This window comes from Phaethon aethereus, assembly GCF_964289735.1.
Source record: "Phaethon aethereus genome assembly, chromosome: 1".
Taxonomy (NCBI): domain Eukaryota; kingdom Metazoa; phylum Chordata; class Aves; order Phaethontiformes; family Phaethontidae; genus Phaethon; species Phaethon aethereus.
In genome coordinates, this window is record NC_138575.1 from 196,996,466 (window position 1) to 197,024,340 (window position 27,875).

At 40.5% G+C, this 27,875-nt stretch overlaps 1 protein-coding gene across 2 annotated transcripts in view; it reads left to right on the plus strand.

Moving 5' to 3' along the window:
* Window positions 1–27,875, plus strand: part of STARD13 (StAR related lipid transfer domain containing 13) — a gene marked incomplete at both ends in the record, with an annotated part of 265,428 nt that overhangs the window by 201,436 nt on the left and 36,117 nt on the right. The window lies entirely within an intron of this gene.

The window sequence follows — 27,875 nt, forward strand, 5'->3', positions numbered from 1 at the left end:
AACCAGTGATGAATTTGGTCTGAGCTTATCAAGCATAGTAAACAACAATACAGCTTATAGAAGACTAAAGGTATATCAGTACATTGCACCTATAAAGTGGCATTTTGGTCATCTCCTACACTGACACCTTTAAAGGTATTATTAATTCTAGCTGCCTTCTATTTAATAACATTTAAAAGAGAAATAAACTTGCATATAACATCTCAAGCTATGTTAAAAATGTATGTAGAGTCAAGGAGAGTTTTAGAAGTTCATGAATGCTGTATTTCATCTTACATCTCCTTTTATGTCTCCCTATCCGCAATAATAGGAATATTGTGGTTCAACACATATGGTTTATTCTTCACAATACATTAAAAAAAGAAAGGTTAACTATGAATGAGCTGGAGGTTTCTCCATTGATTTGGAGCTTGTCTTGAATCATCTAAGGGCAATTCAGCTACTGGCAGTTCAAAAAGGCATCCAGAGATGCTACTGGCTACTCTTGAAAACTAATTTTCCTCTTGAAAATCAGATTGACACAAATTGTTCAGTAAAAGTCACAGAAATTGAATATATTACAGTGCCAAAAATATTTAGCATGTGGAACCCACCAAAGTATTTATAATCTAGGATTTATCCTTTGCTTTCAGACCTCAGGCAGCTTCTTCCTTAAGCTATTCTAGTATTTTTTTATCAGTCTGAGTCTGCATAATCATTCTGCTATTTCACTCTGTCGTGATTCACAGGGTGCCCACTTGGCTTAGGATCTTCTCATGCTGTCGCCACTTATGAAAGTGGGAGTTAGGAGAGTATTGGCCAGGGACTGGCTTCAGCCTGAGGAGGTAGGTCTCCCCGGTTACCCCAGTACTTAGTGAGGAGAAGCTGTTCAGAGAGGGAACCTAACATTGCATTGCTTTAGTTTCCTAAAATGCACCATCACTTTGAAGTTTTTACCCCTGATGTATGACGTGTCTAGTCTACAACTGTTTTGAATTAGACTGTACTGGGGAGAGGAACTCTGTCTTACTCCATGTATGAAACAATCCTCTGTTCTCAGCTAATGCCAATTTATATGCACTCTCTCCTGGACCGAGTAGGAGCTGTGTACATGTACACTTCAAGAAAGAAACCTCTGCTTGAAAAGCTTGATCCAAAATGTTAATCTTAGGGAGAGTGTACTCTGCTATTTGCATAGCAGGTCATATAGTTCCTGCATAAGAACAGTAATAAAAATATACTCATATTTGTTATTTTTCAAATCAGACTTCTTCACACTGTTGGATATCACTGCAGAATCCTTCTGGGATGATACTGGGTCCTCTCAGGGAGAGAACACAAAGCACCGTCTTGGGCTGTGGGAGCAGCATCCTTATCTCACAGGATGCCCTCAGGGAGCAGAGAACTCTTGGAAAAACATCTGACCTGAAGGCCCTGAGCATTAATCTGAAAGCCCTTCAATGCTCATTTCCTAGACTGGCAGCAAAACAACCCTCCTGAATAAAGGAGCGTAGTATTAAAAAAAACAATGCCAATGTTACTCCTTCAGAAACTTGATAGAAGTTAAATTCTGCTTTTGAAAATGTAACTTCTCTCAGTGTGGGTAGGGATGTGAGGGGTTTCCATGTGGCAGAGTGTTCATCCAGGAAGAAATACAGGCGAGTGGGGAATTTAACAGGTAAAGCACTGAGTACATTTTCATCTATAGTCACAAAACAGTTTAGGGAGAGAGTCTTTTGTAACCTAAGGACAGAAGGAGATTTTTAAAAGTGATAGCATGAACCAGTATGTACCTTGAATCAAAATATCTTCAGATTAGGGGCATATTCAGTATAAGCCCAAATTTGAATACTTCTGATGTGTCTCCCCTTTAGCCCTCTTGTCTTCACAGTGGGCCAATCGATAATTCTTTCAGGACATCTTTTATATTTGATTGCAGGTATACATTTTCCTATTTGAATCAACATATCATCCTTAGGAAATTATTAAAGAGAGGAAGAGACTTGGTAGTCTCAAGGTAACATGGTTTCATTGCAGATGAATTATTATCTCCCTACTTAAGTATTTTACTGCAAATGTCCAAAACGGACAAAGGAAGAGATGACTGTAAGGTTACTGTAGTGAGCTCCTGAAAGCTTTTGTAACATAGATGGTCAAATTCATGTATCAGAGAAAACAGGAGGCAGCAATGATATTAGAAAAATAATTCTTGCAAGTAAGAATTTGGCGATTTGGTGACTGCTCTTTAGAAAAAGATTCTGACTATAGTTAGGATGTAGGATTTTAGGAAAAACATGAAGTTGGAAACTAATATTGTTTCTAAATATACCCAGTTGCGCTTTTTATTGAAGGATATTACCCCTAACTAGAAGTTCCTGTGAGTACTGTGAAAGCATGTGCCTCTAATGTACACAACAACAAGCTACAAATATCACGGTTTGGAGTCAAGGTAGATGCACAGCACTCTGTGCTTTTCATTCTTGGTGGCTATTACAGGTATTTCCAGTAGAAAATTATTTTTTGGTGGGCTATTAGAAGGGATCTAAATATCTTACAGATTTTGTAGAGTTATGGATTAAATATTTATGAAATAAATTCCTAGGTAATTCCAAGCTAAAAACCCAGACTAAAGCTATGTATTATATTTCAGTTAAGGATAATCTTCCATCTTGACATTCCTTGGGACTCATTTGTGGTGCTGTCCTTTCTCATTTTTTTATCTTCTGAAAGCCATATTTGCCTTAGGGGTATAGTATCATCATGGTATAGATAAGCTGGTCTCTACGATTGACTGGCGTACTTGAGCAGCTCTGTCAGCACACAGCTGTTAAAGGCTGCTTTGGAAGGGTCTTTACACTTAGTACAGCTGCTAATGCTCTGATCTCTTCCAAAATGAAGTCATAAAGTCTTGGAGACTTTTGAGGCCGGTTGCCAGATGTGATTAAAAATTAATGAAGCAGAGCAATTGTACCTGATCCCCCTGAAAGACACTTGAATAGCAGTTTTTCCTAAGACTACCTTTCTAAATGGTTCTTTTTGTATCTGTATTTCTCTCTTTTCTGACCACAATGACAACTTTCTTATCATAAAAAATGGAAAACAATATTAGAGGACATTTGGGGCTTTATTTAATGCAATTCCCTGCAAAATCTAGTTGGATGCTGTTCATTGCACATACCAAGACAGACTGTAAACTGAAGCATAAAACTGAGTCAACAGGTATTACGTGGGGAAGCAGATGTACATCTGTTTAGGGGTACAGGAGTTGCCTTCAGTAACGCTCACACTCAATGTGTGCAAATTGAAATGTAGCAAACTCCATTTTTTGGGGATAGATCTACTGCCTTGCTTCAAAGTCTGTCTGCATTGGAAGAGAGTAAATATCACCTACATAATAACCAACAATGTGACAGCAAAGTAATACCAATTAATGCTTCTGCACCTCAAATACTGTGTTCAGTTTTGGGCCCCTCACTACAAGAAGGACATTGAGGTGCTCGAGTGTGTCCAAAGAAGGGCAATGAAGCTGGTGAGGGGTCTGGAGCACAAGTCTTATGAGGAGCAGCTGAGGGAACTGTGGTTGTTCAGTCTGGAGAAGAGGAGGCTGAGGGGAGACCTTACCGCTCTCTACAACTACCTGAAAGGGGGTTGTGGTGAGGTGGGTGTTGGTCTCTTCTCTGAAGTAATTACCAATAGGACGAGAGGAAATGGCCTCAAGTTGCACCAGGGGAGGTTTAGCCTAGATATTAGGAAAAATTTCTTTACTGAAAGAGTGGTCAAGCATTGGAACAGGCTGCCCAGGGAGGTGGTGGAGTCACCAGCACTGGAAGTGTTCAAAAAATGTGTGGATGTGGCACTTGAGGACATGGTTAAGGGGGCATGGTGGTGTTGGGTTGATGGTTGGACTTGATCTTAAAGGTCTTTTCCAACCTTGATGATTCTGTGATTCTGTGATTTACTACTTTACATATGCTGAGCATTGCAGAGACACCAGCTAAATGTAGAGACTTGGTTATACATAGAGAGATTTGGTTCTTCAACTGCTGTCAATCTTTTTGAACAGATATATATAAGTAAGCACATATTTGAGCATTTTTTTCGCAGAAGCAGAGAAAAACAGTCATCGCTGTCTGTGAAATATTCATAAGGCTTTGTATACAAAAGCTTTTAGGGCTAAATTCTGATATTTTCACTCATACTAAATAGGAATGTACCCTTCAGGTTATTTATTAGTAGTGAGAGAATCTGGTGTTTGGCAAAAATGTTCACCATGAAATATTGTTTTGAAGAGGTATTTATCACTAAAATTATAATTTGGGGATTTAATTTATCTGAAAGAACATGCTCCTAGCTGGTCAGACACACTTTTTGTTCATTGTGCCCTGTACAGAATAACCATGGGCTATTTAGAAGAGTAGTATTTGCCTGACGCAAGTATTGTTTTCTTAAGAGTAGATTTTCATTATAATCCATCACATTATCATGACGTGTGTACGCATAGTTACTCATAGTCACTGCAGTTACGTAGTTCCCCCCAACAGGATACTGTTAAATAAACAATGTTATTTGAGGAATTGGCAATTCTCTCTTCCATGCTACAACCGAAGTATGTTCTTAGCTTTTCATTCACTGGTATTTTTGCTTTCCTGGAATCCGCTCTTCTGCCTTCTGAAACTCACAGTTGTTCAGACCTCTCATCCAAACAAATCTGTGATAGTTCATATTCATCAGAAGTGAGGGTTAATTAATCTGGGCACTGCAGCCAAGGTTATTGTCCCTTACAAGCCGTGGAAAGCAGCACTGTATGAAATGGCACCATTTCTATTAGCAGGGATGCAAATGATGCTGAGATGCCAGCACGGCAGGAATATAAGATACTATTTGCAGGAAAAGAAGAGGAGTTTACTGAGTTTCTGCTGAATAGCTACAGGTGTGGCAATCCAGAGGTAGTTAAATGCAAGGGCTGGAAAAGTAAGCAGTGCATTCCAGCCGCAGCGGCCAAACACTGCGCGAATTAATGTCTCCGTCTGAGAACAGAGCTGGAACTGTATCTTCAAAACATCTACTTCAGCAAAGAGTATTAAATTTGCCACCTAGACAGTTTGAGACCAAAGCAACCTGTTTGGTCAGGTGTATCTCAGACTATATATTTTTCAGAGTTATCCTGAATCCTAAATACCTCTAAGGAAGAGTAAATATTAGTCCTGCAGGTTTCAGCAGAGAGTGGATTAGATGAACTTTCACTTTCCACTTTGCCCATATTTTCTATGGCTAATTTCAAGTTCTTAGATAAAGTCTTTTTAAGATAAAAATGAGCATGGTCATTTTGGTGAGGAGAAAAACCCAAGTTAATTTTTTTTTAAAAACTGGTCATTTTACAGGATGTGGCTACAGTTATTATCAGTTCTAAATACATGAGTCAGATGGTGGTATTACCAAGTTATTCCTTACTCTGTGTTTGCATAAAATCCACTCAAGGAAATGTGACTGCCTTCACAGGCAGTGGAGTTCAACATTTTCCTAAACTTAGTGACCAGAGCAAATTGAGGAATGAAATTTGACAGAGACTCACTGAAGTAACCTGAACTTTACTGGGATAGGTGTGGAAACTAAGACAATAAAAAACAGTTGAAGAGTTAGAAAGAAGAGGTATACTTATTGAAATAAAAGAAAAAGAAAAGGAGCCCAGCAGTAAGGAATTCTCTATGTTGTTGAAAATACAGGAGAGATCAAGAACGTGTGTTTTTTTCCTAAGTCTATTTCTTACATAAATAGTACAATGCATGCTTTATGGCACCATCCCTCAAAGCAAGCAAGGAAATCAATGTAAGAAAGACATGCTTAGGTGCAGGGATTTCAATAACACAAATTTGTTGAAAATCCTGATCAGGAAAGCAGTCTTATTCAAGACTGCACTAAACTGCACAGTGGACCCCTTACAGCAGAAGTTTAAATTCATCTTGTCTTCAGAAGACAACAACTTTAAATGTATCTCTTGATTGCGATCTAGGTTACAGGAACATACTGCTATAAAAGTACAGCATTAGTGGAATTTTCCAAGTCCAAAAATAATTTAGTGTCCTAATACTTATTTGATCTGATTTATGGCTTCACAGCCATGTCTAAGCCAGTACTGCCAAATAAAATTTTCTTTACTGTGACATGTGTGCGGTTCTTCTTCAGGTATTTGGAATGATGTCTAACATATAAATTAAGTGACAGTTTCTTTCTAGAAATATTCAGCTGTATTTATATTTTTAAAGTGCAACTTCGTTTTTTGCATTTTTGAAATCGAGGAGTCAAATACATGCAAAAACTGTGTAGTCATATCATATGAAGGTGTTTTTTTCTTAATATAATTGTTAAAGTACTTTTCTGTACTCCAATAATTGAACTATTTCTTTGAATATCTCTCAGGAAACCAATCAGACAAAAGAATAGTAGTGAATTTACCCTCCGGTTCCCCATAGATGGGTGTATTCCTGACACCTATGTAGAGACATGTCATTGAAATAACATTTGCATAAATTCCATTTAGTAAAGATGCACTGACTGATGCCAGTGAATGTTAGGGCACTTAATCAAACAGTAAATAGCAATGCATGTCTAAGCATTGATCATTTAATGCAGACATTGTCAGATGAATTAAATAGATCATTATGTCCTTTTATTCTTTCTTTTTACTTAGTATAATATACTGTTGCTTTCTAAATCTCCTCAGGCTCTTTAATAAAGAAAGATTTCTTCTCTTAATTTGGACAGCTGCATAATTGGGGTGCTAAATCATCCTCAGGGATGTAGTCAAAATGATCCTACTATGTAGCAATTTTATGTTTTCCCTGCTTAGTTTAAAGCAGAAGGAACAGATTTAGGCGGTTGCAGTCTGCTTTATTGACTTAAAAATTAAGCATTGATCATTATAACATAATAGTTTTGAAACTGAAGATCTCTAGGTCCCTTGTAAATTGATCTAATTCAAAGTTCAAAATATCTGTGTGGCAGGTACGGTTATAGCCCTTTTAATGTAGGAAAATCTGATGCCTAAAGACAATTTAATAGAATTGCAGGGTTTGATTTGCCCAATTCAAATCATAAACCAGCAGCAGGATCTGGAAAAAAAATATCACCAAGTCTGACTTCCAATCTGGACTGTTAGCTCCACAAAATGCACCAGACAAATAACTGCCTAAATCGAGACCCTATTTGTAAAAATTCATGGGATCCATACACCAGCATTTTCCATACTTGATGGGAAGGTAATAGCAGTGATGGTAAAGCCAAGGCTTCATTCACGAGGCACCCAATGCAGAGAAGGGGTCCAAGAGGAAAGCCCCAAACCGGGATCTCACCACATACTGCCCTTCCCTGCCTGCTGGTCAGGCTCTTGCTGTTAGCCCCACCGTCGCCAGTGGATATATTTATTCTGGTTCCAGGTATTTCCTTGAAGACAGTGAGGTGGAGGGAGACCTTTATCCTAGAAAACTCTCAGAAAAGGGTAATGATCCTAACACCTGTACAGTTTCACCCTTCAGTCAAGTGCTTAAGGCCACCAGTGTATACGTCAATTAAATCAAATTTCCTATTTTTATTCTAAAAAGAGGCAATAGCAGGGCAGAACTCCGACCTAAAAACATATGTTAAGGTATCTCTACTCAGCAGGAGGGACTCCAGATAATGTTATCCCTTGGAGTTACGCCGAGCTGCTAATTTAACTGCTCAACGCGTGATAGAGTTCCTGTAGTGACACTCGGCAAAAGAGTGACTTAGCTTAGAAATGGTGCAGAGAGTGACACGGAAGCTCAGGCAAGCCGGGTGGCTCATGGACACTGCAGCATCCTCCTGGAAATGACCTGCCCATGCTCACTGAGAGCATTTCTCCTGCAAACAGGCTACATGCTAATTTCTCGATATGCCCTCAATTTCCACTGTATAATAGCATTAATGACCTTGACAGAAAGCATTTCCTGGGGATTAATAACCATTTGAGGTTTAATGACCTGAGGCTATGCCTCAGGCCATCAGCTCCTCCAAGATGCTCATTAAATCCTTAGCGTACACAGTCTGCTTCAATCACTCCTCCTTAAGCATTTGCTCAGTGTCACCTAATAACAATATTCTCCCTGAGGTACTTCCTCTTCAGAGGCCCTGCTGTTGGAAATGTGTTTGTCCTTAAGTCTTTTGTGAAAACAACTCATCGTTAATTTTTTAGGTGACTGTGTATTACAAGTCAAAGTATTTATTCAGACTGTCACTGAGTTTCTGTTACAATGACCACAGTAAAAATGGGAGAGTTAAATTAAGAAATTGCACCTGGAAATGCAAACTATTTGTTTTAGCTGCTTACAATCTCATAATCTAAATGAAGAACCAGTAGCCTCCCCCATCCTAACCCTGGTAGTTGAGCCGGAGGTAGTTTATTTGGGAGGTGATACAGGACAGGTTTCCACCAGCAAACATTGGCTTCATACTAGCACTAAAGGGTACACCAATTCAGATCTGTGTGGAAGGAACGATATAATAGAGAGCACATCTGCCTGTTGGAGGAGAAATGCCATTGCTAGGCCAATTTCTTACCGATGAAGTCATAACTCAAAGATGGTGTATTGTCCTATGTTATGGTACATACTTGTGACTGGTGAACTTGTTTTTCTGTCAAAGATTTTTCATTTAAGGGAACATTCTTCCCACATCCAGGTGGCATCAAGTACAATTGGATCTTAGTTAAATCTGCTGGTGTGGTGTTACATCGTGTTCCCTGTTGATTTGTGTAATAGCGCAGCGCGGCATGCCAAATAGGCACTGCACAAACAAATTGCTATTAGAAGTTTCTTCCCCATGTTTGTAAATGGAAAGAGAAGAAAAGCGCAGGGAAGAAGGCAATCAACAACATTTGTAGGAAACCAACGCAGTGAGCAAGGTGCAGAGTTATGTGTCTACGAATCAGTTATATTGCCTTCTCATCAATTATAAGAATCCTCTGGTGAGCCTTTGCCAGCATCATGTTCGCACATTAGTCTCTGTTGTGCACTGAGCAACCAGTTAATTTGATATATCCAAGCAGAGCTAGGAACAGTGCTCTTGGGGCGCTGGAAAGTAGAGGTGTTTACCTCCCTGAGAGGTCTGGGAAGACCTGACTTTAACTTAGGATTAGCTATGCTGGCCCTGTACTTTGAGCTAATGTCTTTGCCCAGAGCTAACCCACATTTTTAGGGAAAGGCATTTTTCTAGCAAATTCTAAAAATTAGAAGTACTTGGAGTTTTTCATAAGCTTCAGATACTTAAAAAAACCCTGAATACAAAGAATGTATAGTGTCGACTGCAGGAGAAATCTTGATAAGTGCAGCTTAGTTCTGGTAGGTGAGATATACGTACATCCTATGGAAACCAGTGGGTGAATTGATGAATAAGACACAGATGAGGTGAACAACTCAACTACTTACTTCCTTGCTTGTGTTTGAGATTAGTAGATTCTGAGATCAAGTAACTCTAATTCAACGACATACTTTGTGTGGGAAATACATGCTGTTTGTGGTAAACACTGAGCACCTACACAGGAATGTTCCTACATAAATCTCAAATCCCTTTACAAACACAGATACAGATTATTTACGCCATCACTACAAATGGAGAAAATCATGTGCAAATAGGTGAAAGTATGGACCTTAAGTCACAAGTACATTAACAGGAGATGCCTCAAAGAAGAATTTATTTCAGCTCCCTGGAAATGTCTCTAGCTTTATATGCCTGTTCCTCCCAGATTCTCTATATGGTCCTTAGAGAAGAATGAGCACTTTCTGGGCCCAAGCCATTTGACGTCCTTTAGACTTTAACGTTAAGGTAAATATTTTCATGGAAGTATCTCTTTCTCTCCATAGCCTTCAGCAGCACCTGGGATGAATAGTTCCAATGCAGCTGCAGATAGGTGAGATGATTCCCACCCTTTATATCCAGAAATCCCCATGTATGTGAATAAATATTCTAGATGGATGACAAAATGGCTGCTGTGAAGACAGGTCAACTAGATATTTAAGTATATGTTTAATGCTAAGCTTCAGATATGTCCTACTGAAGCCTGGTTTATAAAACCAGCCCCTCTTTTGAGATCCTCACCATTGTGTAGAGCAAGCGGGTCTCCTCCTCACCCAGCCTTAGCTCTGATTCTTCTGGCTGCTGTTGGTTTCAGACAAGCACATAGCATCATTCCCACATAGATTTTAGGTGTAAGAATACACTTCTAGTTGGAATTTCCTTTCTAAAGTCTATTGAGAATTCAAATGAGAGCCAGATGAGTTTTTTCCTGTTCGTTTAGAAGAAAAATGCAAAACATCATGAGAAACTTTAAAACCCCAGCACTCTCTGAAAGTTCTCACCACAATAACATTTTCCTGAAAAAGTTCTTTCCAGAGGGATTTGAGCTTGCAGGTGATAAGCATTCATTATGTTTTTCTACCCCTGATGAGGAAAGGCCAGATCGGTAAACAATGAATAAAGGAAATGCTTTGAAATACATTCAGCAAATAGTAGCTTTGTAGACTCAGTTTTGAGGCTACTTTTAGCAATTGGCTTTGGCTTGGAGTTGCAGAAAGATTAATGAAAGCCCCAGTTCTGTTCCCAAAGTCAGAGTCGGCCAATGGAGCATCACAGGTATAATTTTCACCTTTTGACAGTGTTGCATGTACTCCAGCGCACGTAAACCAGTGGAGTCCAAGCTGGTTTGCTTGGGTTGTTGTTTGTCTTCAAAGATGAAGCTCTACCAGAAAATAAGGTATGAGTAATAAGTGAGCTTTCAGAGCATAACACAGTGGCCACAGGATATCATGGGTCCTGGGTTTCTAACTACCATGACAGTGTAAAAAAATATTGCAAAATACGGCCCATCTCCTAAATCTAAACACCTTTATCATGTGTTCAGTTTTAACCAGTGGTTTCAGAACAACGTGTGGGCTTTTAGGATGATTATTTAAATCTTTAACTTCCATTTTGCTGAGGTTTCATTGTCAGATTTAGTCTTCTCCTTTTGAAAACTGAGCCAGGCATTTTTACAGTGAAATCTGTAGGAGATACCATCTTTTGTAGGCAACTGCCTGCTTTCTGCTTCTGTTTCTGTCTGGAGAACAACTTAATCTCATCATACTTCTGGCATATCTGAGGCTAGACCCTGCCAAAATCTGAAAGTGAAATAAAGCATCAAAAAATGTCAGATTCTTAAAAGTGCAGACCAAGGTCAAGTCTAGAAAAAGGCTAGACTTGGAAAATAAAGTGCTTTGCCTTTTCCTTCAAAGCATATACCACCAGTTTTCAATCTTTGTCTTTATCTGTATATCCCATTACTGTAGCACCAGACAGACAAAAATGGCTCATGTCCTCAGCACATGCATTCATTCTCCTGGCCTTGAGGGGACATAAAGCCAGAGGAGCCCCTGGATCCTGCTTTTCGTGGAGCACATCTGGAGATGGGGAAGGTCCCCGAGCTGATCCCGGAGGCGGCACAGCGGCCGGCGGGGAGCTTCCAGCTGGCATGGATCCGGGTGACCCTGTACCCCTGGGGAGGGCTCCCACCTCATGCTGGAGGTTACATCCAAAGGAGGGAGGTGTCCTCATGCACTCCCCCTGGGCAAGGGCAGCTGCTGTTTTTCAGGGAGGTTTTTTCCCGAAGACGAAAGAGAAATTTTGCCCAACAAATTGAACCTCAGGCCCCAAGATTTTGAATAGCAGACATCGCTCATCTCTTCTTTGAACAGGGTATTTTAATGCTCTGCAGAATTACCGTACGAGGCACACTGCCTTCCATCTCCTTAATCCTCTGTAAATTTACTTCTAGCAGCTACTGCCAAAATATAGTATGGCACTCGCACAGCACATGCTTCTTCAGTGGTGAGCACAAAGAGGCTTCTGTTCAGAGGGAATATGTTGCAAACCCATGAGTGACATACTGTGAGTGCTGAAGATTATGAAACATATTCTGAAACTGAGCAAGCCATAAACTATTCATTTTTCAGAAATAGCCACATTACTTCTGTGATTCCGCTTGGCAGATGTATGTACACAGACCTTGGTGTATCCACGTAGCACACGTTGAACAAGCACCAAGTGCTGAAAGAGCCACGTGCCAGCAGCGCTGCAGAGTCCAGAGGAAATATTTCTAGTATGCACTTCAGCACTCTTCTCAGGTTTTTATAAAAGCCCATGTTCTTTATTTGCTTATTTTTACTTCACTAGCCTCTTTCTTGGACTAAACTGACCTCAGGCTATAGCATGGAGTTATATTCATTGATCTCCTGGTGAATGTTCTCTAAATGATCAGGAATCAGGTCATGGCTTAAGACAATTCGTAACTCCAAGTGGGAAATATTTGCTGGAAGGGCAAGTGTCTTGTGTCTATGGCCAGGTGCTCCTATTTATTTATTATGTCTAGAGATCAGCTGAGGACCAAATCCTTAATAACACCAAAAAACCTCTTGTATTTGATATCCAGGCCACTTGATTGTTGAAGGTGTAAAGGAAGGAAGACCACTTCATGCAAGGTAGCTATGTGGTCCTCATGTACTTGGAGCATATTTTTGAGCTTAGCACACACTTCAACATACCGAGTCTCACAGTTTTCCTTCCTAGGGAAGGAAGAACATTTCTTCCCTTTTTAAACTGAAGTGTAAGTGTTAAGTGATGTGTCTTATTTCCCACCAAAAGTCTGGCTGAGCAACGAATTAGTCATTTGCTTTCCAAATATCTAGCTGGTAGCACTGCCTAGCGACCAAACCATCTTTGCCCTCAGTCAGGCAAGTAATGATTCAGACAAGTGGGAATGTGCTCACCAGCAATCAAAGGGACTCTGTCCATGAGATGGCAACTAAAACTGTCTAACTGATTTCCCATAACTATTAGAAGATTATGAAATGGTTGAAATTCAGGCAGCAAGTTGAAAAGTGCCAGGGTCTGTATTTCACTGACATTTGCAGAGCCAACCCTGCTGTATTCCCTCTGGTTATCCAGCTAGAGACATTGACATGAAAATAGTAGGTTTGTGCTTCGGCAGCTTTGATGTCTCCCACTGTCCACCCACAGACCCAGTTTCCTGCATCGGCAAGGAGCAGGCACTGGTAGGTCTCCAGCCTTCCTGTTGTCGTCTTCCAGGGTAACGTGTGCCACATCGCTGGAGGGCAGACTGCATCTTAATAGAGTGATAACTGCAAACATCTAACTTACTAACATCTAACTCTTTCATGGTGTTTGATAAAAGAGCAGTTTATATCTTTCCTGCTTGTAGCTAAAAATAACAGTAAAAAAGTGTAGAGTGTTGTTAGTCCTGGGTGGTACGCTAATTAGTTCTTTGCTAATTCTGCTTTATTGCTGGCAATGATTATTGTCGAGTAATTGCAGAGTTCCTATGAATCTGGCTTCCATTTGCTCTGTGGTGTAACAAGAGTAAGGAAATGAGAAGTGTCAGTACTATGGCTATCCAGTGTTATTTCTGCCATAGCAGAATTTTGTATTATACGGAACAGTTATTCTGTACAATGGTTTTAATAGATGGAAACAGACCTAGGTGAGCTGCAGAATGGAAAACCTGTATTTTCACTACATTACAAGTCTGTTCTCTACTTGAAGAAGCCCATAATACCCCCACAGCTTTCTATAAAAAAATGTATGTAAAGGAAACCAGACACTTCAGCCAAAATGCTAAAAATAACAACTATACCAACATAGCCAAGTTATCTGTTCCTTCCTCCCTCCCGTATGGACGAATAAATGTTTATGCATAGCTATCACGTAGCAATTGCTTTAGTGTGATTTCTGTGCGTTGCTCTGTAGCCGTATGGATTGCAGCTTTCATGGCAAAGGGGACTGAACAAAAGAAAACGATTTGTGTGAAGAAAAATCCTGGAAGTATTTTACTTCAGATATTCAAAACCTTCCAGTTCATTGGTAAAACTGTTTGCTCTGTAATCTTCTCTTTGTTTTTTCAAAGTGCATTTAGGTGAGTACGTGCCAAAGTGTCTAGAACATTCACATGCTGCCATCCTAATCGCTCATGTCGGCAGCCACCCAGTAGTAGAAGGCAGGATCAGGTGAACCAGAATCAAAGGTGCTTGGGAAGGCAAATGAGAGTTAAAAACTTCAGACATCTTCGAAGATCTGCGCCCTACCAGTTAGGAAATTTAAATATCCTTAAAATTCTGGCCTTTGAGTTCACCGCTTTGATATTGAAAGTTGTCTGTATCTATTCAGTAAAATTAAACAAAATTTCCATCATGTGATGGATGATGGAAACTGCCTGTATGCTGTCTGAACAGTAGCTCCACTGCTACTTTAAAAAAGAACCTTTAATTTGACTTTTCCACATTTAGTACTGTTTTTGTGTTGGAGAGAAGTGTTTGGAAAACACTTTTGTAAAAACGGGTGCTTTTGTGAAGACAGAGTGAGGAAAGATTTTCTTTTTTTAGTAAGTGAGTAATTGTCTCCTTTAATCTCTTTGTTTTTCTCATGACTGTATAAAGATCAACATAGAGCCATGTAATTAGTGGCTCTGGACTAGATCACATTGAAACACACACTAGTGTGATTCCACTGTTTTTACAGCACTGCACAGTCAAAGCAAAGGGTGAAATTTAGTTCACAATAACATCTTTACGTAAGCATATGCTATTTCTTCAATCACTGAAATAATTTTAAAAAGTAGTAGAACCATCAAACAATGGAGGTCATCTGGTCCAACCCCTGCTCATGGCAAAGCCAGCTTATCACACCTGGCACTGCCATAGGATCAATCCAACTCCAAAAAGGAAGATGGGCCAAGTTCAGAATATCCAGTTAAAAAAAAATAATATTTGTGCTTAGTATTAATTTGCTGATTTTTCATTTCTTCATACAGTCATAAGAAGACATCCTGGCAGCTCTCATCAGTAATATTCTTGTAGTAAATAGCAGCTGCAAAAAAGCATTGAAGAGATATGGGTATTTGATGTTTAATCCTCTCAGAAAAAATAAGAATAAAAAAGTAGATATCCATGAATTGTGTTAACCTTCATTTTATAAACAATTTTTCACTACAGTCTCGAGGCACAACGAAATGTTAATAGTGCTGGTATACTTCAATGATAATCATTGCGATATAGTTGTGAATCGAAAAAGTCATCTGGGTTTGTAGGTACAGCCCTTGCCTGTGCTTTCAGGATAATGCCAGCCCTCCTGTTATGGGGTCGTATCTAGATGACAGCTTCTTCCAGACTTTGTGAACAACTAACATTCTGCTTTTGGGCTTTAGTTTTTTCAGAAGAAACACACAGGACGTCTTTCTCTACAGGCCTTTTCATGGAAAGAGCTGATAAGGAAACAGTGGGATCTAAAGGCAGATCTGCTTGTAGTGTTAATCAGCTGATAACAGCAGAGAATACTGATAACACCAGGTGGGAGCTCAGCACCTTGTATTACATTCGCTGTGCACAAGCCATGGATTCGGACATCTGTCTTGAATATTTGAGCTCTTCTGTATGTGCTGTATCTTATCAATGTTTCTTGCACTACAAATTACTGATCTCACCCAGAACTCCAAAAGAAAGTGCTTTAATCTTAATTTATGATAAACAAGAACTGAGAAGTCTTTTATATTAATACATCAAAGTATTATCTCCAAGGGGATTTAGTTTTATATTAATGTTCAGTGTTTAATATAAATTCACAGCATGAAGACCACCTCAGATGGGTAGAGATTCTCTGAAGTATATCTGATTGCCCACATGTAATTTGAACATCTACAGCACATGAAGGGTATAATCAAAGGATAATTAATATGTTGATAAGGAATTGTGTTTTGTTCTACTTATCTGCATAATTCAGAGAGAAAGTTTACGGTGACAACATCTATCTTTTGGGGTATTGTTTACATTTTCACTCAAATTATAACATGAAGCATTCTCCGGCATTCCATAGTGTCTTTCATCTGATGAGCTCCAATTACTGTCTGACCAATTAATTTCAGCACCGCACACATGGAAACCATGTTGGGTATTGTGGAAAAACTAAGCGAGGCACTGAAGTCTGAAACTTGACCTCCGGTTTAGGACACTGAGCTTGAAAACCCTGACATCCAGAGACATTAAATCTCTGTCTTTAATTGGAGTTACTAGTACCCATGAGAGCTGAAAGTAGTGCTCAGACCAGCACTACATCCTCTTGGGAGCTCTCTGAATGTCAGGCCACTCCAGAGACCTTGTGCATCTCTCATGCCGCTTGAACTCAAGCTGACTGCAAATCTCCCCTAGCCTTGCAAGAGATGACATTTTTCAAAACCTTGCAAGGACGGAGGGTAGCTGCAAGCTGCATGTAGTGGCGTCCATCTGCTGCATCCAAGTTCAGACCAGATTTCAAGGGCAGAGTACCAGACAAAACACCTTATGCAATTTATGTGCACTGAAAAAATATACCTTGTGTACAGATTGAAGAATTTACTGCTCCTGTAATTAATGTATTAGCAATCTAATCAAAGAGTTAGTCTAGGGACAAAGATAATAACACTTACAATTCCAAGTATAAAGTTATGGCAAGTTTCCAGTAATGGTACAGTTGGCATTGATATATATATACTTGCTACTAGCTACACCACACCCTGGTGTTATGCTTACCCTTCCTATGACTTTCTGGGTCCTAAAATCAGTGGCGCTAGTCTTCCTCAAGAAAAAAAGAGGTGTAGAGGAGATTACAGCAAGGCTTCATCTGAAATTCTCCACTAGGAGAAGTATGATGTTGCTGGTGGAGATTTTTTCCTCCCCACTGTTGCGTCAGTTTAGGGTTATTTTTACACATTTCCTGAAATAGTCACAGAATCACAGAATGGTTGAGGTAGGAAGGCATGTCTGGAGGTCATCTTGTCCAAGCCCCCTGCTCAAGCAAGGCCACCTAAGCAAGGCTGCCTAGGACCATGTCCAGATGACTTTTAAATATATCCAAGGACAAAGCCTCCACCGCCTCCCTGAGCAACATGTACCAGTGCTCGATCACCCTGACGGTAAAAAAGTGTTTCCTGATGTTCAGATGGAGCCTCCTGTGTTTCTCTGTGTGCCCATTGCCTGTCACTGGGCACCACTGAGAAGGTCCTGGCTCTGCCCTTTTTCCACTCTCCTGTCAGATATTTGTACACATGAGATGATATTTCCCCAAGACTTCTCTTCCTCAGACTGAACAACCCCAGCTCTCAACCTCTCCTCATCGTTCAGATGCTTCCGGTTTTTAATCACCTTTGTAGCCCTGTGCTGGACTCACTTCAGTAAATCTGTATCTTCCTTTTACTGGGGAGCCCAGCACTGGACCCAGCACATCAGGTGTGGCCTTACCAGTGCTGAGAAGACTGGAAAGATCACCTGGCAACGCCCCTCCTAATGCAGCCCAGCATGCTGTCTGCCTCATGTTCCAGTTGGTGTCCACCAGACCCCCAGGTCCTTTTCTACAAAGCTGCTTTGCAGCCTGTGGGCCACTCGCTCTTTCACTCTTCAAAAATAGTGATCCAATAGAAGATATGTAACAAGAACATGGTACATGAATATGCAACATGAACATACAACATTAATAAGTACATATAGCTACAATGTTTCAATGATTGGTTATTAATAATACTTATTAGTTATGGAACTATCAATGGTACATTGTAAAAATTGCTTTATAGCATACCAGGGTGGCAAGGGAGCATACACTTGAAGGTTTTCTAAATACCAGCAGGACTCAACATTTCCCTTTTCAATATGAGCTCAGCAGGTATTTTGGTCTTCAGGCCACTCTTTGGCCCGTAATACATAGAAGTTTAGATGCCACCTAGATTTCTTAACTTGGGAACCCAAAGGCAGAAACTCATAAAATAAGAGTCTGTTTTCAAAATTTGGCCCATAGCAACTCTATGAGTCACCAGAAGTTTTGGAATAGATCCCAAGGGATGGGATTGCTACCCCTTCTCTACCTGTTTGTTAATGTTCCTTCCACATTAAAAATACAATATATTTTATATTATAGCCCTTTAAGACTCACATTTTCCAGACCTTTATCCAAACACATTTTTCAGTGAACATACAGTGCTCATGTATCAAAGCCCTGCTAATTCTCAAGTCCGTGGTGCTCAGCTTTTGAATGGCAGGCCAAATAGGTGGGAAGGGCAGTGTGGTACTGGGGAATGGGTGGGTGGTACTCTGTCCTCCCAGTCTGTGCTGAGACAAGACTCATGGGGGCTGTCAGAAGGCAAGAAAAGGAATATAAATCCTAATGTGAAGGCAACCAAGCCTTTAATCACTTCTGCCCATTAGCAATACCAGAGTATTTTTCCTAAGAATAAAGGGAGGAGAGCCTGGTGTCCTTGTCAGCTCCCTATATATATATATTATTTGAATTTTATCCATCTCATAAATCCTTTTAGTAGTTTCAGCTGGATAAAGTATTCTCCTTGTTTCTTGTTATAAACTGCTGCAGCATTCGTTTATGCAGCTGCCACATTTCATTGTAATGCAGCTGCATTTCACCCAGGGATGAAGTGAACCCTATATATAACTTTCGCATCAGTTTTTATAACCATTTAAAGTGCCTCAAAATGAGATGTGGGATGCAAGCTACTGTTTTATTAGTGTCATCACAAAGTGCTGCATTGTACAAATCAATTGTAAGCTAAGAAGAAAAGTGGTTTTGAAGTGATACTTGAAGATAGGGAGAGATTTTTTGGGTTAGGATGGATTTAAAAAAAAGGAAAATGACAAAAAAAGGAAACAAACTAGCATGGAGCAATGTTGTATAAACTGAGTGGACATGTGGGACAGAGGGTAGCAAAAATGTCAGAGAAATGGATGACAGAGTTAGCTTTAAGTGATTTTGGAATGGAAGACACAGAAAGAAAAGGAGAAAGGGAAACCAGCAGTAAATAGAAATTATCATGATGATAAGTAGCAACCAAAGTCCTGGAGAGGTCACTCAAAGGAAGACCTGAATCTCTTGGTTTTATCACATAGTTGAGCCATATAATGTGGATGTGACTTTTCACCATTGGTTGGTGCTATTAAACATCTTTGCTGTGTTATTAACCTTATGTCTGAGACTTTCAAGTGTTAAGACAACTTGGTGTCCAAATCTCATTGCATTCTCATATTTAGGTACCTAATTGTGTGAACACCCTGTACCTCAGCAGAGGGTGTTACTTAGAAGTCTACGTAATGGGAGAATTCCATGGGAACTGATTTTATGCTAAAGACTCTTAGGGACAGTGATGGCTATCTGGAAGGGGGGCTCATTACTCTGAATTAGGAGTCCCTCAGGTTATTTCTTGCTCCTGAGATCTTTATGTGTCCCTGTGTCCGTCCCTGCTGGCTTGTTGTGCTTGGCTGCTTCAATGGCCCCTACGAGTCACCTCTCAGCTTAAAAACTTGGTGGGGTGTAGCACATCGTACAAATGTGTCTCCTACACTGTGAACTGTTAGTGGTTTCCCCGTTGTTGCAATGCTATTTGCATGGATACCTTCATGTTATTAGCATGAGTGAAAACATTATGTCGTATACCTAGCTCTGATGAGATCTAGATATAAAAAATATTAATACAGACACCCTGTTCCCAGACCTGTAAAGTTTCATGCCTGGCGAACCTGCTATAAATCTCAGGCCTACCAGTTTTACCAGTATCCCATTAATTTAGAATAGGAATTCAGCATAATCCTTTCACCCAAAGGGGACTTAAGTTCCTAACTCCTTGCTGGAATAACACACATTTCTTCTTGGGAAATGCTCAAGATAAAAGGCTGATGATAGTTCTCCCAGCTGGGCTGTGCATTGGTTATAGTAGAGAACAAAACAATTGTCATCATGGTTGAAAGAAACATTTTATATAGTCCCGGACTATGTCTGAGCAATAGAAATGTCAGTAGCTCAGAAGCAAAAGCTCGATAAGGGGTCATCTAACTGGGAAAAAAAAATCTCATAACACTGTCTTTAGTTTGGTTTAATTTATTCCATTCTGGTGAATACTTTTCCAAATCTGTAGTGGTAGCAGTGAGTAGCCAGATAAGACACCAGCTCAGTTTTGAGCCCACTCATCTGATGCCAATGTCCTTTGGCAATGAATTTTATAGATTGTTTTAACAAAATACTCTATCACTTCAAATTGCCTTTCTTCTTTTTCATTCCTCCCTTTTCATTAATCTCCCTGTCCTTGTGCTGCAAGGCAGAGTGAATAGAAGTTTCCAATTTCCTATTTTTGTATTACCCCTGATTCTGTACCCTTTTATCATAACCCTTCCTTATTCATCTGCTCTCCAAGGTAAACAGTCCCAATCTTTTCATCTCTCAGCATATGAGATTTTTTTTCATGTCCATAAATAATCACGCTTCTCACTTTCAACCCTTCTAAGAAGTCAGAACATGAATGGACATCATCTGACTATTATTCACCAAGTGTAAAGAATTACACATAAAGAAACTACTCATGAGGTCGAAAGGATCTTTTTCTATTGACATTTGAATTATATTCAGCCACAGTAGTTTAAAAGGTCCATATTTTATTGTATTATTACTGGTACCACATATTCTGCAAAAGCTTAAGGTCTATTAAAATAACACTTTGACAGCTTTATTTGTTCTTTGCTTGCAAAACATGACCTTGCCTCTAACAGTAATTATACAGTATGATATAAAATAATTCCAATGAAATTCCACTTTTGAAAACCTTATTATCAGGATTTATAGGATAGTATGCACCATGGTGTAGTAAAATCATATAAATTCATTGTATGCTTATGTTTTATTCTATTTATGATATATTTGTACTATAAATGGTAATTTTACGGGTGCATGGTACAATTACCTTTGCATTACTATAGGAATTCTTCTGGAAGAGTCCCGCAGAGTGGAAGGGAATGGGGTACACCATTAGAGCTCTATCTAAAAGCATTCCCTCAAATGGAGTTCTCAGGAAATTATGCTAAAAGCCTAAATAATTTCAGAGACATCAATATCCTTTGCACAAAAATTTATGCCATACTATAAATAAAAACTTAGAATTTTCCTTTTTAAAGAATTCTGGTGGGTATAATGCAACATGAAAGGTTACAGAAAATTTTATCTGTCTTTATTAAATTACATGGGACTTCTTCCTTAGGGAATATGAGAAGCTTTGTATTTTTCCATGATCTACACCATCCTGCTTGCAGTAGTGAAGCAAGACAATAATCTAGTAGTTAAGGTATTAACCTGCTCCTTGCAAGTTATAGATGTGAGCCTCTATTTTGCTGTGAATTTCCTACATGACCTTGGAAAGTAATCTTTTCTCACATTTACAAATATTTTCCTTTTCTTTACAATTTAGCACCTACACCCTATCATAAGTCTAACTTCTTATCTCTGAAGTAGCCTTGCAAATGACATTCAATGGAAACCTCTCAGCCTTTAGTGTTACAGAGTAGCTGTACAACAAATTGATGGGATTAGGTATCAGAAATTTGGGATTTGGTCTGTCCAGACCAGATTTCTAAACGTATTACTAACTAAGGAGTGACATAGCCATATTTTGGACCTGTTGAAGAGGGTCCAGAGGAGAGCCACAAAAATGATCAGAGGGATGGAACACCTCTCCTGTGAGGACAGACTGAGAGAGTTGTGGTTGTTCAGCCAGGAGAAGAGAAGGCTCTGGGGACACCCTACTGCAGCCTGCCAGTACTTAAAGGGGGTTTATAAGAAAGATGGGGACAGAATTTTTAGCAGGGCCTGTTGCCATAGGACAAGGGGCAATGGTTTTAAACTAAAAGAGGGTAGATTTTGACTAGACAGAAGGAAGAATTTTTTCCCAATGAGGGTGGTGAAGAACTGGCACTGGTTGCCCAGAGAGGTGGTAGATGCTCCATCCCTGGCAACATTCAAGGTCAGGTTGGACGGGGCTCTGAGCAACCTCCTCTAGTTGAAGATGTCCCTGCTCATTGCAGGGGGGTTGGACTAGATGACCTTTAAAGGTCCCTTCCAACCCAAAGACTCTATGATTCTATGATTCTCTTTTCATGGGCAGGTAAGGTAGTCAAGCACCTAATTGCCATCAACCTTATCTCTAACCAGCTTATGTACTTGTGAACTCCTTTAAATCCCCATCTGTAAAATAAGAATAAGAGTTACACAGATAACTATCTTAAAGACTATGAGATGTAGAGGCAGGAGAGTAATGGGGGCCACTCACTGAGAAGTATCTTAGACTGGGCTGCAAGAAGAAGCTGAAACTTGCTGGACCTGTTCTCATACAGCTTCAGCCTGAACTGAGCTTTCCTGCAGATCCCATCTGTCCTCATGAGTGCCCTAGTGCCCTTCTGGGAAGACATCAGGGTTGTGACACGGCTTGCTGGTGACATGACAAGCGTATGGGGCAAAAGGGATGAATCAAGGATCAGCTAGGCAAGGCGGAAGCTCTCCCACACAGTGTCTACAGCTGCCTTGAGCGTGTAAGACACGATGAATGTTTCCTCCCTAGGAGTGTTCTCTGGTTCACTTTTCACACAGGTCCACAGAGGGTCCTGAGAGTAAAAGGTGTTATTAAACTCAGGGCTGAGCTAAGCCTCCAAACTGACCCTAAAATTCCAGGTAGATGTTGTTCTGGAGGATGCGGTACAATCTCTGTCATCCCAACAGGTTTCCTCCTCTTGAAGGAGAGAGTAAGACAAGGACCCAAAGTTAATGTAAAGCATAGCACCAGGCTAACCACCTGCACAGCCTATGAGCTGTAACCAAGCTGTTACTCTGCTCCCAAACAATGCTTGCAGGAGTGAGACCTCTTCCACCTAACAGACCGGCTTGTGATAGCCACTGGAGTTCACTGATGCGGCTGCACAGTAAAATGCGCTCCTTTCCAATGACTTGATTAATCATTTGCTCTAACACTCCCAGATACTTTATCTTAAGTCTTGTAAATTAGATTTAAGTGGTGAGCAATATAGGGGGAATAAAAAAGTAAGCGCAAACAGTGATTTGTTACAGACAGATGAATAATAAAAGTTATCACATAAAATTGACATAAATGCAATAGATGGGATAATTATGTACCTTATTTATTCTAGTTGCTATTTCTTTCACTGCATTGTGCAAAAGGATATCTGAATCTTAAATAAAAAATATAGTTTTAAAAAAAAGGGAGAAACACCAAAACAGAAGATAGAAATGACAGAGGGGGAAGAATGGCAGGGAGGCAGAAACAAGACGAAATGTGCTGGTTTCTAGACAGGAAAAGTGAAAGGACTGTAATATCTAGGTCTTAGCACCAATATTCGGGGACAGTGAAAAGGTCCCAAGCTAGAAAATTCATTTACTTACATGATTTTCTCTTGACAGATCAATTTTCTCCAAACAACTTTTTAGACAGTTCTCTTTCACTGTCCCAGTGGTTTGGTTTTCTTGGGCTCATTAAAATGTAGCTGATGTGGACTAAACAGGACCCTTAGAGGATCTCGCTCAGTTTGCTAATCCAAGAGCAGTCTGGTACCAGTTTGAGGCAGTTAGCTTTCTACCAGTTTAGAGGGTTCAGCTAGATCTGCGAAGCATTAGCCAGGAGCTGGTGTGGCATGAAGGGAAGCAGGAGAAGAAGCCAGCCAGGGTGGTAGCAGGAAGGGCAAGATGTCCCCTTTGGTGGCAGGTAGCTGCTCGAGCCTTCCTCTGGTGTTGGGCACTGTCAGAGCAGATTGTGAAGAATCAGAGAAAGTGTTGGGAGAGAGAAAAAGACAGCAAGCAACTGTCTCCATTTCAGCCCCAGAATAGCCGGAGCACCCACATGATCTATGCAGAAATGTGACTTTTTGGTGCTGTAGTCATCCTTTCTCAAAGAAGGCTTTTGTGTGTGCAGATCCCAATTATAAATTGCTACTGGTAGAAAAGTGAAATGGAAAAGAGAGACTGTCAAACTTCAACTAAAAAAATGAAAAAAAACCCCACACTGAGAATTCAAGTACTGTGAGACATATTGATGCTTGTCGATATTTGTGACTGGATTATCATCTAGCTTTAATAATTAATGATTGTCATTAACTGCTGCTCAAGTAAATGGAAAGCAATAGGTAGATTATACCTGACTTTTTTTTTCAGTCAGCAGAGCAGAGCAGTACTGCATAATCACAAACCCACCATCAGGTGCGCTGGGGTGAGCAGCCTTTTGGTCATGTCAAGGTAGATGCTGCTTGTGGGTCGGTGGTGGCTCACATGCTTCTGCGAGGACCTGTGGCTCCTGCCAGCACTTGAGCGCAAGACTACGAGCCATGTCCTCTCTCAAATCACTCTTCTCAGCGTGACAGCCATTCTCTGTGCTGTTCACAAGCTGCCTGGGAGTCACCTGTGAACACTTGCAGTTTTTCAGGTCCTACAGGGTTGTACCAAGACAGTGCAGCTGCTGCAGGCTGGTTCAGACCTGCGTTAGCCTTGATGTGCAAACAGAACTGGACCAACACTGACAAAAATACTTCTGCAACCCTCCATTGACAGCTTCAGCTAGGTCTTTTTTGTTCTGTACTCATCCCTTCTCAAAGACTTCTTCACTGATGTTTAACTAGCAAGTAACAAAAAGCAAATATTAGAGTATGTGCACAGAAAGAGAAGGTTAAACTGAGCATCTCAAATGACGTTTTAAGCATTACAATATCCGGTAATGTATTGCATTCTGAGCTATAACTTGGATTACAGGCTCAGAGCGAGATAATAGAAATCACCCTTCGTGACTGCTGAGGAGTAAATCCTTGGCTGTTCATTTTCACCTAAACTGTAGGAGCGGCCAAGAGGGGAATGGGTGGAACAGGTGCCTTTAGCCCGTAGAAATACACTCGTATGAGCAAAGTCATATCTTTGGCTGGCCAGCAGTACATTGCACTTCTGCCCTTCTGCTGTCCTCTGAATAAGACAAAAAAGGTCTTATATTACATTATATCTAATCTAAATTTACCCTCCTTCAGTTTAAAGCCATTACCCCTTGTCCTATCACTACATGTCCTTGTAAAAAAATCCCTCTTCAGCTTTCTTGTAGGCCCCCTTTAGGTCCTGGAAGGTTGCTATAAGGTCCCCCCAGAGCCTTCTCTTCTCCAGGCTGAACAACCCCAACTGTCTCAGCCCTTCTTCATAGGAGAGGTGCTCCAGTCTTCTGATACCTTCATGGCTGTCCTCTGGACTTGCTCCAACAGGTCCATGTCCTTCTTATCTTGGGGGCCCTAGAGCTGAATGCAGTACCCCAGGTGGGGTCTCATGAGAGCAGAGTACAGGGGAAGAATCACCTCCCTCGACTTGCTGGTCATGCTTCTTTTGATGCAGTCCAGGATATGGTTGGCTTTCTGGGCTGCAAGCTCAGGTTGTGTTGAGCTTCTCATCAACCAACATCCCCAAGTCCTTCTCCTCAGGGCTGCTCTCAATCCATTCTTCTCCCAGCCTGTATTTGTGCTTGGGATTGTGCCGACCCATTTGCAGGACCTTGCACTTGGTCTTCTTGAACTACATGAGGTCTTCATGGGCCCATCTCTCCAGCCTTTCAAGGTCCCTCCAGATGGCATCCCTTCCCTCCAGCACGTCGACCACACCACACAGCTTGGTGTTGTTGGCAAACTTGCTGAGGGTGCATTCAATCCCACTTTCCATGTCACCAACAAAGATGTTAACAGCACCGGTCACAATACCCCTGAGAAACATCAGTCAGTCATGACTGGTTGCAGTGTTACAAACTGCCTAATAAAAAAAAATCCAAACAACAACCAACCCAAAAAAGTGTGAGATTTACTTCCTTGGTTATTCCCTGCAATTATTCACCTATTGCAACCTGAGATGTTTTAGATCTCGCTTGGGCTGCAGGAAAATTCCTCAGCAAGCTCCTCTCAGCAGCCAACTGCAAAAAACATCGAAATATGATAAGCATATAAGAGCATTAAATGGTAGCATTCTCCATCACCCACAGCCTCCGTTAGTTGTGCTTCCAGGCCAGATGAAACTAGAATGTACGTACAGCTGTTCTGAGTTGTAAAATACATTTTGAAATGGGATTGATTCATTTGTGTTTCATGAGATTGAATTAAGCAAAAGAAAAAAGTATAAAGACTTGTCTTTTCTCCAAGCATTTAATAAAAATATTCAGTCTCACTGGAACATAATAGAGATGTGCTTTCAGCACACAGATGTGCAGTAGTGAGAGCCACGTTTTATGTAAGCTGCTCATTCTTTTGTGCAGTGTTAAGAACTGAATGTACTTTCATACTCCTTTTTTTGGCCTTGACATGAACTAATGTCAAAGCAAATGAAGACCTGGTGGTAAATCCTTTTCAGCACTGCTAATGAGTGTGGCCATTGCGGAGCCTTTACTGGCTGTCTAATCATCTTCAGGGAAATTGGGCTTTTGATAAGTAGACTTTGTATTCTGAATTTTTATTTCTGCAACAAAATTTGCTGGTGTGATTCAGTATTTAGAGGATCAGAAAGGTGTGTGGGTCACATACTGCAGGGTATATTCAAAGCAAGTTTTATGGTGAGCTTCAGTGGGTAAAGTCATTAAGGGTATAATGAGTGATTTGAACAGAATAACATGGGGAAAAATTCACACCAGCATCTCCTATGTATAAAAATGCATTTTAGTAGAAAACAGATTTACAACTGGAATTTTTTTTGCATGCAAGGCAGAACAGCAGAAGAGCAACTAAGCCTGATTTTCTTTTTCCAGTTCTATTACTTGGTTTATATTTAGGGGTTTGTATTATGGCTGCCTAGGTTTTACAACCACAAATGTGTTAAAACCCTTGACTTGTTCATTCAGGTTGCATAATAAGCAAAATAAAATGTCTACTTTCTTCAACACCCTCACACTCCATTCCTTAGTGTTTTGCAAATGTAGGAGTTGTTTTGACTTTGATCTTGTAACCCAAACCTGTTCAAGTGGTAGATCCTGATCTAGATCTGGGCAGCAAGGAGATGTTGCCCAGGTTTCCTCAGCAACCCATATTTATCTGGGTGAACCTCTACCTTCAGTTGTTCCACCAATTGCTCTGGGAGCAGCTGCACATGCAGGCAGTGTGGGCGCTGGGCAGAGCCGGACCTGGCACACTGCTTTCCATAAAATGAGCCCATGGAGCTTGGTAAAAATTGAGGTACCCTACTGTCAACATGCATCGCCATCTCAGAGATTGGGTGCATAACCATGTGTGTGACTGCTGGAGTGCACAAAATCTGTTTCCCTGGAGATACTTCAAAATTTATCCTCTGTTTTTGCGTAGCTGACATTTATTTACTGCTGCTTTAGTAATTACATGGGGTGGATCTGCCCCTACTGTGCAAAACACTTTAGGTCTTATGTAGTGCCCATCTTGAACACTATTTTCTTCCATTTCCTCATGCTCACCTATACCTACTCTCACTCCTAAAATAAGGAGGGACCATTCTCTTGTCCAGCTGATGATTCCCACACATCTTCCATAGGGGTGGGATACATCTGACCCAGTGAAAGCTGTTTGAAAGGGGAAGCCTAATCCAGCATCAGCTTTATCCATACTTCTAAATAGTGAAGAGGCAGGGACAAAATGACACAGACTGATTCCTCTCTTCACTGCTTAGTATTAGCCTTCTGAAGAAAAGGTTTGTCTTGATAGATAACTGAAACAGTCCAAAACAGGCCTGGAAGTGGATTAAAATTAAAGAGTGAGCAGTCTGGGGTCCACTGCTTGAAGCTACTGCCTGTATCTATTTTATTTAGCTGCACAGACATGCCTGTATCTGTTTATCCTCCCTCTGCCTGCAGCCACAAGGGAAAAGCATTGTCAGTAGTTGATTTATCCCACCTATTTTAGACACTTCTTTAAGGTGAGATGAATCACCCTTTGGAAGTAACTGTCTCTCTATTCACTATGGAGGGAATCTACATAATGGGGTTCAGATGGCTGAAGGTAGGAAGGCGCATC